This window comes from Vulpes lagopus, chromosome X, assembly GCF_018345385.1.
Source record: "Vulpes lagopus strain Blue_001 chromosome X, ASM1834538v1, whole genome shotgun sequence".
NCBI lineage: Eukaryota > Metazoa > Chordata > Mammalia > Carnivora > Canidae > Vulpes > Vulpes lagopus.
Genome location: NC_054848.1, coordinates 40,296,442 through 40,307,950, shown reverse-complemented (window position 1 = coordinate 40,307,950; position 11,509 = coordinate 40,296,442). Strand labels below are relative to the sequence as shown.

The window sequence follows — 11,509 nt, the reverse complement described above, 5'->3', positions numbered from 1 at the left end:
CTGTGTCTCTGCCTCTCTGTGTCTCTCATGAAAAATAAAATCTTTAAAAACTGGTTTAGGGGCAGGTGTAGGGGGAGTTCTTTGAAAAAGCCGAATGAGTCAGGTTTAAACCAATAGCACTCAGACCTTTTATTTAATATCAAGTAATTTAATCAAGATACAAAGGACTGCACTTGGCCCTTATTCACATTGATGTTTTGTTCAGACACCTGCTGCTTATGGGAAATGGTACCAAACCACGTCTCTTCTTTGTTCTGAGAACACCTTGTTGAAATGGCTCCAGCAGAGGCAGGTTCAGGCTGGGAACTAAAGTTATGGCCATAATTACCCACATCGGACTGTCACTTCCTTACTGAAAACTTCATTTCAACCAACGTGTCGGTCATTATTTAACAGCTCGTGATATTGCTGCTCTGCAGAATTGCACAGCAGTCGGTACCCAGCCAAGTCCCAGTCTCTGACTGTGATAGACTACCTCCGCAGCGTGGCTTCTCCAGTGCTGGGGCAACATGCTGAGTGCCCCGGTTCACGGTAGCTGACCTGGAAGGGAAAAAACAAAGGATGTTTTCAACTTCAGAACACAGCAACCCACAGACAGGAGGCCTGTTGAACTCTGATGCTACGAGGCCTCTTAACTATGAAGCCCATAATCTTCCCTTATTTAAGCTGTGTGATCCAGTGCTGGAAATCCATACCGCCAGTACCTATCATTTCTGCTTGGTGAGGACAGGTCAGGAGAAAATGTGACCCAAGGGATATTTTGGTGAGGAAAAAGATTGGGCACCACTGCCAGGATGACCGCGCTTTCTGCAGCTCCTGCTGTGGGGGCACCCGAGGAGGGGGACAGAATGTCCTGAGACTTGCTGGGGAGAGTGGGGGAAGAGCTGGGATCGAAGCTGTACCCTTCAGGCACTGACCACGTAACCGTCCATCCTCCACGTGTGCACTGTTCACGTGGGCAAAATCAGTCATCCCAGCAACAATCAGCTCTTGTGTAAAACGGAGGCTGTGTATAAGCAACAAGTCCAGCTTTCTACCTTTGGGGCATCTGAACTTTTTTCTTCTTTCATTAAAGCCCACTGCTTGTGCAGTGCAGAGTTTGGGAAAGAAGCATCTTCAAGATGATAAAGACTGTGCACTAAAGATCCCCATTAAAGAGCCAATTTCATAAATGCCCTGTGGCCTTCCTACGAACCTTTAATATTGTTAGTACAGGTTATCTACATAAAAGAAGAGCCACCGTGTCAAATTTCAGTATAGTTTAGTTTAATATAAATCAATTTCCAAAAGGACTAACTCTGGTTCCCGATAAGATGGAGTTAAGTGCATTTGTCCTTATTCCTTCCACAGAGTGTAACAAAAACCCCCAAACATGAGACATGAGACAATAACTCTGTGAAGGGCCCAGACAAGAAACCAGACTGACTGCAGACCTTGGGGAATGAGGGGCAGCAGAGCTGTGAGTTCCCTCGGTTTTCTTCATGCTTCCCCCTAGATCTGGGAATAGACACTAGAGATGCCAGCACACCAGGAATGCAAATGGTCACAGACCAAAAAGCCCCAAGAAAAGCCTATTACCTCTACCCAAAGGACAAGGAAAGGGTCAGCCAAGAAGCCAGAAACCAAGCACCATACACAAACCCCCCCTCCTGTCTGGAGAGCCCTAGTGGGAAGCCAGGGCTTCTAGAGTACCACCCCCGCCTGATAGTAACCAGGTGGTGTACCCCTTCCTCCCCCAGCAGTGTCAGCAGAGGCCTGCTAAAACAGAAGATCTAAATAAAATTCAGAGATTCAAATGTATCCCAAATATTCAGGATATGATTTAAAAATCACATGTCAAACCAAGAATCAGGGAAATTTCAACTTGAATGAGAAAAGGTAAGTGACAGATGCCAACACTGAAACAGCAAAGATTCTGAAATTATCCAAAAAGGATTTTAAGCCACTCATCAATATGCTTCAGTTAGCCATTAGGAAACACACTTGAAACAATTTAAAAATAGGGGTGCCTGGGTGGCTCAGTGGTTGAGTGTCTGCCTTTGGCTCAGGTCATGATCCTGGGGTCTTGGGATCAAGTCCCCATGGGGAGCCTGCTTCTCCCTCTGCCTATTTCTCTGCCTCTCTCTCTGTGTCTCTCATGAATAAATAGATAACATCTTTAAAAAAAAAGAATTTAAAAATAGAAATTCTTGGCAAAGAAATATTAAAAAAAGAACTAAATGGGAGTTGCAGAACTGTAAAGTACAATAACCAAAATTTTAAATGCTCACTGGATGGATGGGCTCCATAGCAGAATAGAGATGACAGAGTAAAGAATTAGTGAATCGGAACAGAGAGCTATAGAACTTATCTACTGTGAACAGAAAATAGAGTGAAAAAGGATGAACATAGCCTCAGGGACTTGTGGTACTACAAAAAGTGACCTATTCATTTCATCAGGGTTCCAGAAAGAGGAGGAAAAGAGACGGAAGCTAAAAAAGTACTTGAATAAATATGTCTGAAAATTTCCCCAAATTTGGCAAGAGACATAAACCTACAGATTCAAGGAGCTGAGTGAACTCCAACCAAAAACACAAAGAAATCTACACCATGATACAGTGTCCTCAAACTTCAGGGAAGACAAAGAAAAAATCTTGAAATCAGCTAGAGAGAATGGATGCATTGCTTACAGAAACTATGATCTGAATGTCAGTGTATTTCATATCTGAAAACATGGAGGCCAGAGGAAGTGGCACAATGCTTTTCAAGTGCTGAAAAAAAATAATTGTCAATGCAGAGTTGTATATTCCATGATACTATCCTTCAGAAATGAAGGTGAAATAAAGACATTCTCAGGTGACAGAAAACTAAGAGAATGTGTTGCCAATAGATCTGCTGTAAAAGAACTACTAAAGGAAGTTCTTCCAACAGAAAGGAAATGGTAAAGGAAAGAAATGAAGCATCACAAATAAAGAAAGAACAGAGCAAATATAACAGACTATTCTCTTGAATTAAAAAAAAGTTTGATAGTTGAGGCAAAAATTATTAATGCTATATGATACAGTTCTCAATATGTATATAAAAGAATACAAGAGGATTATAAAGGGGATAGGATAAAGGAAGCTAAATGGACATGAAGTTTGTATACTTCCACTTGAGGCAGTGAAATGTCGAGACCAGTAGATTGTGATTAGTTGCATATGTATAATCTAAAGAAAGCACTAAAATAAGCATACAAAGAAAAATACTCTGAAACACTGCAGATAAAATGAAGTCCTTAAAAATATTCATGTAACTAACAGGAAAACTAAAAGGGGAATGGGAACAATAAATAGAACAAACAGAAGTCAAGTTTTAAAAATGGCAAATATGGGATGCCTGGGTGGCTCAGCGGTTAAGCGTCTGCCTTCAACCCAGGGTGTGATCCTGGAGACCCGGGATCGAGTCCTGCATCAGGCCCCCTGCATGGAGCCTGTTTCTCTTTCTGTCTCTGTCTGTGTTTCTGCCTCTCTCTGTGTCTCTCATGAATAAATTTTTAAAATCTTAAAAATAAATTAAATAAATAAAAATGGCAAATGTAAGCCCTATAATATCAATAATTACATTAAATATAAATGGTCTAAATTTACAAATATACAAAAAGAGACCAGCAGGATGGCTTTAAAACATGACCCAACAATATGCTGTCTACAAGAAATTCACTTTGAATACGATATACGTGGGTTGAAAGCGAAAGGATGAAAAGAATATACCATATAAACATTAATTGAAAGGGGAGTTGCTGGTGTGAGCCCTGGACACTTGCCTGGAAAGGTCTAGTGGACTGCTGCCATATGTTAAGTGAGGTCACCAACCAGCTTAGAGGTTTTCAGCTCAAACTGTGTATGGCTATAAGCTCAGACAGTTGCATATCACTAAGTGTCCTTATGTTACAGTGATGCTAAAAGTGGCAGATCATTCAGGCCATGTAAAGAATAAGTCCTTTGAAATGTCAACTCCACAATTTCAGAATTTCTACAAGCGGTTTGAGGAAATTGCTGCAATTATCGAAACTGTGTGAAAACTGTTTACTTTGATAAATTGCTATCATCATTCTAAAATCATGGGCTTCACTTTCTGCAACAAAACTGCATAAGGGGGCAGCCTGGGTGGCTCAGCAGTTTAGTGCCACCTTCAGCGCAGGGCCTGATCCTGGAGACCCGGGATCGAGTCCCACGTCGGGCTCCCTGCATGGAGCCTGCTTCTCCCTCTGCCTCTCTCTCTCTCTCTCTCTCATGAATAAATAAAATCTTTTTTTAAAAAAACTACATAAGGACCAAAGGATATATATTGAATGAAAATTGCATTTTGGTCTTTCAATTTTTTATTTTATTTTTTTAAGATTTTATTTATTTATTTATTCATGAGAGACATAGAAAGAGAGTGAGAGAGAGGCAGAGACCCAGGCAGAGGGAGAAGCAGGCTCCATGCAAGGAGCTCGATGTGGGACTCAATCCCAGAACCCAGGATCACACTCTGAGCCACCCAGGCATTCCTCCATTTTCTACATAATAGTCAGAAAAACAAAAAAAAAAAAAAAAAAAAAAAAAAAAAAAAAAAAAAAAAATAGTCAGAAAAACAGGAATTAGGGGTGATCAATGCACAACTTTCTGAATGTACTAAGAGCCATTGAATCAAACACTTTAAATGATGAACTCTGGTATGTGAATTACATCTCAATTTAAAAATAAAAAAAAGAGGTGCCTAGGTGGCTCAGTTGGTTGAGTGTCTGACTCTTGATTTTGGCTCAGGTCATGATCTCAGGGTTGTAAGATCAAGCGCTGCATCAGGCTCTGTGCTGGGCATGGAGCCTGCTTAAGATTCTTGAACTCCCTCTCTTTCTGCCCACCTCCCCACCCCTCATGCTCTCTCTCTCTAAAAAAAAATCGGTAAAAAGAAGAGTGGTTATATTAATATCAGATAAACTTTGGAGCAAAGAAAATTACCTGAGACAACAAAGGACAGTACATAATGATAAAAGTTTCAGCCCACCAACAAGACATAGCAATCCAAAATGTGGACGTATGCAGCAAACAACTGAACTTCACATTTTTGAAGCAAACCTGAAAGAACAGAAAGGAGAAGTAGAACAGAAAGATTTTCTTCACTCTAACTTCACATTTTTGAAGCAAACCTGAAAGAACAGAAAGGAGAAGTAGACCTGCTCACATTTATACTTGGAAACTTCAATACCTCTCTCAACAATTGACAGAATTACCAGTCAGAAAATCAACAATGATATAAGGAACTAAATAATACCATCAAGCAAACAAGACTGAATTGACATTTGTACAACACTCTACGTAATAACAATAGAAACACATTCTTAAAAAAAAAAAGATTGTATTTTTTTTATTGAGAGAGACAGAGAAAGAGCATGAGCAGGGGAGGGGGAGAGGGAGAGGAAGATGCTGGCTCCCCACTGAGCAGGGAGCCCAACATAGGGCTCAATCCTAGGACCCTGAGATCATGACCTGAGCCAAAGGCAGACACTTAACTGAGCCACCCAGGCACCCCTGAAACACATTCTTTTATTTTTTTTAGTGTTATGTTTATAGTTTTTTAATAATAAGTTTATTTTTTATTGGTGTTCAATTTGCCAACATACAGAATAACACCCAGTGCTCATCCCGTCAAGTGCCCCCCCTCAGTGCCCGCCAACCAGTCACCCCCACCCCCCGTCCTCCTCCCCTTCCACCACCCCTAGTTAGTTTCCCAGAGTTAGGAGTCTTCCATGTTCTGTCTCCCTTTCTGATATTTCCTACCCATTTCTTCTCCCTTCCCCTCTATTCTCTTTCACTATTATTTATATTCCCCAAATGAATGAGACCATATAATGTTTGTCCTTCTCCAATTAACTTATTTCACTCAGCATAATACCCTCCAGTTCCATCCACTTCGAAGCAAATGGTGGGTATTTGTCATTTCTAATGGCTGAGTAATATTCCATTGAAACACATTCTTTTTAAGCACGCATGGAATATTCACAACATAGGCCAGATCCTGGTTCATAAAACAAACCTGAATAGATTTAAAAGAATTAAAATAACACAGAATGTGTTCACTAATGATGGAATCAAACTAAGAATCTATATCAGAAAGATATCAGGAAATTCTCCAGATCCTTGAAAATGAGAATTCTAAATAATCCATGGAATATTAAACAACAATATGTCGAATTAAAATGAATATGCAACATATCAAAATTTGTGAGACACAACCAAATCAGTGCTGAGAGTGAAATTTATAGTATTAGATGTTTACACTGCAAATGATGTAAGGTCTCACATCAATAATCTAAAAACCCACCTCCAGAAACTAGAAGATAAAAGTAAACACAAATCAAGTAGAGGGAAACAAGAACAGAAATCAGTAAAATTGAAAACAGAAAAACAACAGAGAAAAATCATTGAAACAAAAACCTGGTTCTAAAAAAAGATTAAGAATTGGATAAACCTCTACCAAGGCTAAAAATAAAGAGAAGACAAATTACTAATATCAGCAATGAAATAGGATCCCACTACAGAATTCACAGACATTAAAAGGATAAAAAACACTAAGAATAATTCTACATACATAAATTTGACAACTCAGGTGAAATGGACCAATTCCTCAAAAAGCACAAACTACCATAATTCATCCAATATGAAGTAGATAATTTGATGTTATATCTATTTAAAAATTGAAGTAATCATTAAAAGACTCCCAAAAACTAAATCTCCAGGCCCATATACGTTCAATGGAGAATTCTACCAAATATTTAAAGTAGAATTACCACTAATTCTACATAATCTCTTCTACAAAATTATGAGGCCAGTATTACCTGATGCCAAAACTAGACAAATGCCCAAAAAACCCCAGTATCTCTCATGAACTTAGATGCAAAAATCCTCAACAAACTATCAGTAAATCATATTCAACAATATGTGGAAAAATTTATATATCACGACTAAGTGGGGTTTATTCCAGGATGAAAACTGGCTTAGTTTCAATAATCATGAAATCTACCATGTTAACAAGCTAAGGAAGAAAAACCACATAATCCTATCAACTGATGCAGAAAAGGCATTTCCATCCATTAAAGATACTTAACATCTGGTTCATGATAAAAATTCTCAGCAAACTAGGAATAGAGGGAAACTGCCTCAACTTGATTTTTAAAAATTCTACATAAGGGATCCCTGGGTGGCGCAGCGGGTTAGCGCCTGCCTTTGCCCCAGGGCGCGATCCTGGAGACCCGGGATCGAATCCCACATCAGGCTCCCGGTGCATGGAGCCTGCTTCTTCCTCTGCCTGTGTCTCTGCCTCTCTCTCTCTCTCTGTGACTATCATAAATTAAAAAAAAAATAAAAAAAAAAAAATTCTACATAAACCTACATATAACCTCATTCCTTATGGTAAAAGACTGAATGACTTCCCCCCTAAGATCAGAAACAGGCAAAAGATGTCTGCACTTGCCATTCTTATTCAGCATAATACTAGAAGTCCTAGCCAATGAAATAAGGTAAGAAAAGGAAATAAAAGCCATAGTGACTAGAAAGGAAAAAATAAAAGTGTCCCTATTTGCAAATGATATGCTTATATACATAGAAAATCCCAAGGAATACACACACACACACACACACACACACAACTAACAAATCAATTCAGTAAGTTTGCAGGATACAAGATCAATATTAAATATCTACTTGATTTATATATACCAGAAATGAACATTTTAAAACCAAATCTTAAAACTCATACTATTTACAATCACTGAAAATAAATGAAAGATTTAGATATAAATATAATAAAACAAGTAAATGACTTGTAGGCTAAACTACAAAATACCAGTAAAAGAAATTAAACAAGATCTGAATAAAAAGAGACACTTAACCATGTTCATGTATTGGAGGACTCAACAGTAAAGATGTCAAATTCCCCCTAAATTGACCTATATAGAGATTTTAGAAAATTCCTATCAAATTCCATCAATGCTTTTTGTAGATATAGACAACATTATTCTAAAATTTACATGGTAAGGCAAAGAAACTAGAATACCTAAAAACCTTTCTGGAAAAGAATAAAGTAGGAATAATCATTCTATTCAGTGTTAAGATAGATATAACCACATTAATCAGAATAGTGTGGTATTGGTGGAAGGACAGACTCATAGATCAGTGGAGCAGTAAAAGCCCAGAAACAGACCTACATATGTGTATGGCTAACTGATTTTTGACAAAAAATAAAAAAGCAATTTATCGGAGGAATGATCATCTTTTCAGTAAATGGTGCTGAAACAGACCATCCACAGGCAAAAACTAACCCTTTACCTAAACCTCACACTTTAAACAAAACCTAACACAAAATGAACCATAGAATTAAATGTAGATATAGATAAGCTTATCCTAAAATGTATAAGGAAAGACAAAAATATAAAATATTTATCAGAAAGCACAGGAGAAAATCTTCAGGACCCTAGGGCTGGGCAAAGAGTTCTTAGACACCACAGCAAATGCACAATCCACAAGAGAAAAATTGTTAAGTTGGACTTCATCAAAATTTACAAATTTCTGGCTTGCAAAGGATCTTGTTAATATGATATAAACACAAAATAAGATACAGACTGGGAGAAAATACTTGCAACCACATATTTACCAAAGGGCTTTTATCTAGAATATATAAATAACTCAAAATGCAAGAGCAAAACACAAACAATCCAATTAGGAAATGGGCAAAACACCTCAACCAACATTTCACCAAAGAGGAGATCTGGACAGCAAGTAAGCTCACAAAAGATGTTCAATGTCACTAGCCACTGGGATAATGCAAATTAAAAACCACAAGGACAATAACCACTACATACCTAACAGAACAGCTAAAGTACAACACAGTAACAATGCCAAATCCTGGTGAGGCTGCACAGAAATCTGATCTCTCATACACTGCCGGTGGGACTGTCAAATGGTATAGCCACTCTGACAAAGTCTGGTAGTTTATTATAAAAAGCAAACATACATTTACCATATGATCTAACAATTGCACTCCTGGGCATTCATCTCAGAGAAAGGAAATGTAATGTCCACACAAAAACCTATACACCAATATTTCATAGCAGCTTTATTTATAATACTTAAAAACTGGAAACAATCCAAATGTCCTTCAGTGGGTTAATGGTTAAACAAACTGTGGTATATCCATACTGTGGAATACTACTCAGCAATGAAAGCGAAAGAACTATTGATACACATGACAACCTGGTGCCCCTCCAGTGAATTCTGCTGAGAATAAACAATCTCAAAAGATCACATACTGCATGATTCCATCTATATAGCAATTTTGAAATTACATCTAGAGATGAACAGATTAATGTTTGCCATGGAAAGGTGGGATGGGGTGGGGTATATGGTTATAAAGGGGTAGCCCAAGAGATTTTCTTTATGCTGATGGAACAGTTCTGTGTGTTGATTGTGGTAATATTCACACATATCTACGTGAGATCAAAGTACACAGGTCCATGTACTCACATACACACAAAAGGAGTATGTGTAAAAACAGAGGCCTATAGATTGTACTAATGTTAACTTCCTGGTGTTGATAGTGACCTACGGGAAAGATGTGACCCCTGGGAAAAGCTGGGTGAAGGATACGCTGGACCTCCCTGTACTGTTTTTGCAACTTCCTAGGAGTCTACAATTATTTCAAAATAAAAAATTTCCCTCTGCCAACTGCTTCTTTGTGCAGTGTGTCTACCTCTCCATTTGAGTTGTCTTAAAGACCCAGAAACAATGTAGCAGTAATTCACCAAGTGCTAAATGTTACCTGGTCAGATCACCTGTCCTAACAAATATCCTGTTTATGGACACAGTACCAGCCCCACCTCTGGACCCAAAAGTACTCTTTAAATCCTTTTATTAAAAATCTTTTTAAAAATTTATTTTATCTACCTGTAAGTTGCTTTTCATTCAAGTTCAAATTTTTTATCAAATCGCTGGCAGTACAAGGTGGGAGGAGAGGAGCTCTGAAAGCTCTGTGACTGCCTCTCTGGAGTCTTTGAAGAGCCATTCTGAAGCCCAGCTAATCCAGGCTGGGCAGTCCTCAGTGTACCAAAAGCAACCTTATAAGGCCCTTTCCTTCTTCACACTGCAAATGGGTTCCTGTCCTCCTATACTTCCTGAAGGTTACCGAATCGAGGGCAGGGGTACTTACATACCTTCCAGTCCTGATGTCTACCTCCATGGAGCCCATAGTCCCCAAGTAGGACCTTAAAAACCTATCAGTTAATTTCCTAACATTTTCCCACTATTTTGGGTTGTGGGTTTTTGGGTTGGTTTTTGTTTGTTCATTTCTGTTTCTGTTTTTGTTTCTTTGAGAGCGAGCACTCGAGTAGGGGTGGGTGGGAGAGGGAGAGAGAAAGAATCTTAAGCAGACTCCCCACTGAGTGCAAAGCCTGAAATGGCTCAATCTCACACCCTGAGATCATGACCTGAGCTAGAAATGAAGAGCTGGACACTCAACCAACTAAACGTTGTGTTTAAAATATAAACATATCCAGGATGCCTGGGTGGCTCAGTGGTTGAGTATCTGCCTTTGGCTCAAGGCATGATCCCAGGTCCGGGGATCAAGTCCCACAGCAGGCTCTCTGCAAGGAGCTGGCTTTTCCCTTTGCCTATGTCTCTGCCTCTCTGTGTGTGTCTCCCATGAATAAGTAAACAAAATCTTTTAAAAATAATTAAAAATATAAAACATCAGCATATCCATGAGTTCTTAATGTGATGGTTCCCTCAATTCTTAAGCACCAGTGTCTTAGATAAGGGATCCCTGGGTGGCGCAGCGGTTTGGTGCCTGCCTTTGGCCCAGGGTGTGATCCTGGAGACCCTGGATTGAATCCCACGTTGGGCTCCCGGTGCATGGAGCCTGCTTCTCCCTCTGCCTGTGTCTCTGCCTCTCTCTCTCTCTCTCTCTCTCTCTCTCTCTGTGACTATCATAAATAATAAATAAAAATTTAAAAAAATAAATAAAATTTTAATTTACTCCAGATTTCACTCTTTGTAATACTTTGGGGGCCCTATTCATTTGAAGCTATGAAATATTCAATTTTGTGTGCAAATTTAAAAACCAAACACTCAGTTTATCAGCAAGCTTCAGTGACCAAGTACCTAGCACTGCCCTTTTTTTCCCTCAGGTGCTGGATGTTTGACAATTAAGAATTAAATTTGAAGCTACTAACACATCTTGTTTAAAACCATTCCCATTTACCCAGAATCTGAAGAAAATAAAAATGTTTGCTACTGCCTGCAGCACCTGAAATGAGTGTAGAGCCTTCTGGATATTCTGAAGACAAAATTATTTAAAGACCTATCCTGGGCTCTCTATTCTGTTCTATTGATTTAGGTGTCTCCAGTGCCATACTGCTTTGATTACTATAGCTTTGTCATATACTCTATACTCTTCTTTTTCAAGACTGCTTTGGCTATTCAGGGTCCTTTCAGGTTCCATACAGATTTTAGGA

At 38.8% G+C, this 11,509-nt stretch overlaps 1 protein-coding gene and 1 pseudogene across 1 annotated transcript in view; one reads left to right on the top strand and one right to left on the bottom strand.

The window, feature by feature from the left end:
* Window positions 1-114: 114 nt before the first annotated feature.
* The window catches only part of CHST7 (carbohydrate sulfotransferase 7), a 29,433-nt gene continuing 18,038 nt past the window's right edge, over window positions 115-11,509 (bottom strand). Inside the window, exon 2 of the mRNA XM_041742016.1 lies at window positions 115-540. The gene's annotated coding sequence lies outside the window, so the exon portion shown is untranslated. The remainder of the gene's footprint in view (window positions 541-11,509) is intronic.
* On the top strand, window positions 3,672-4,051 carry LOC121483455 (annotated as a pseudogene).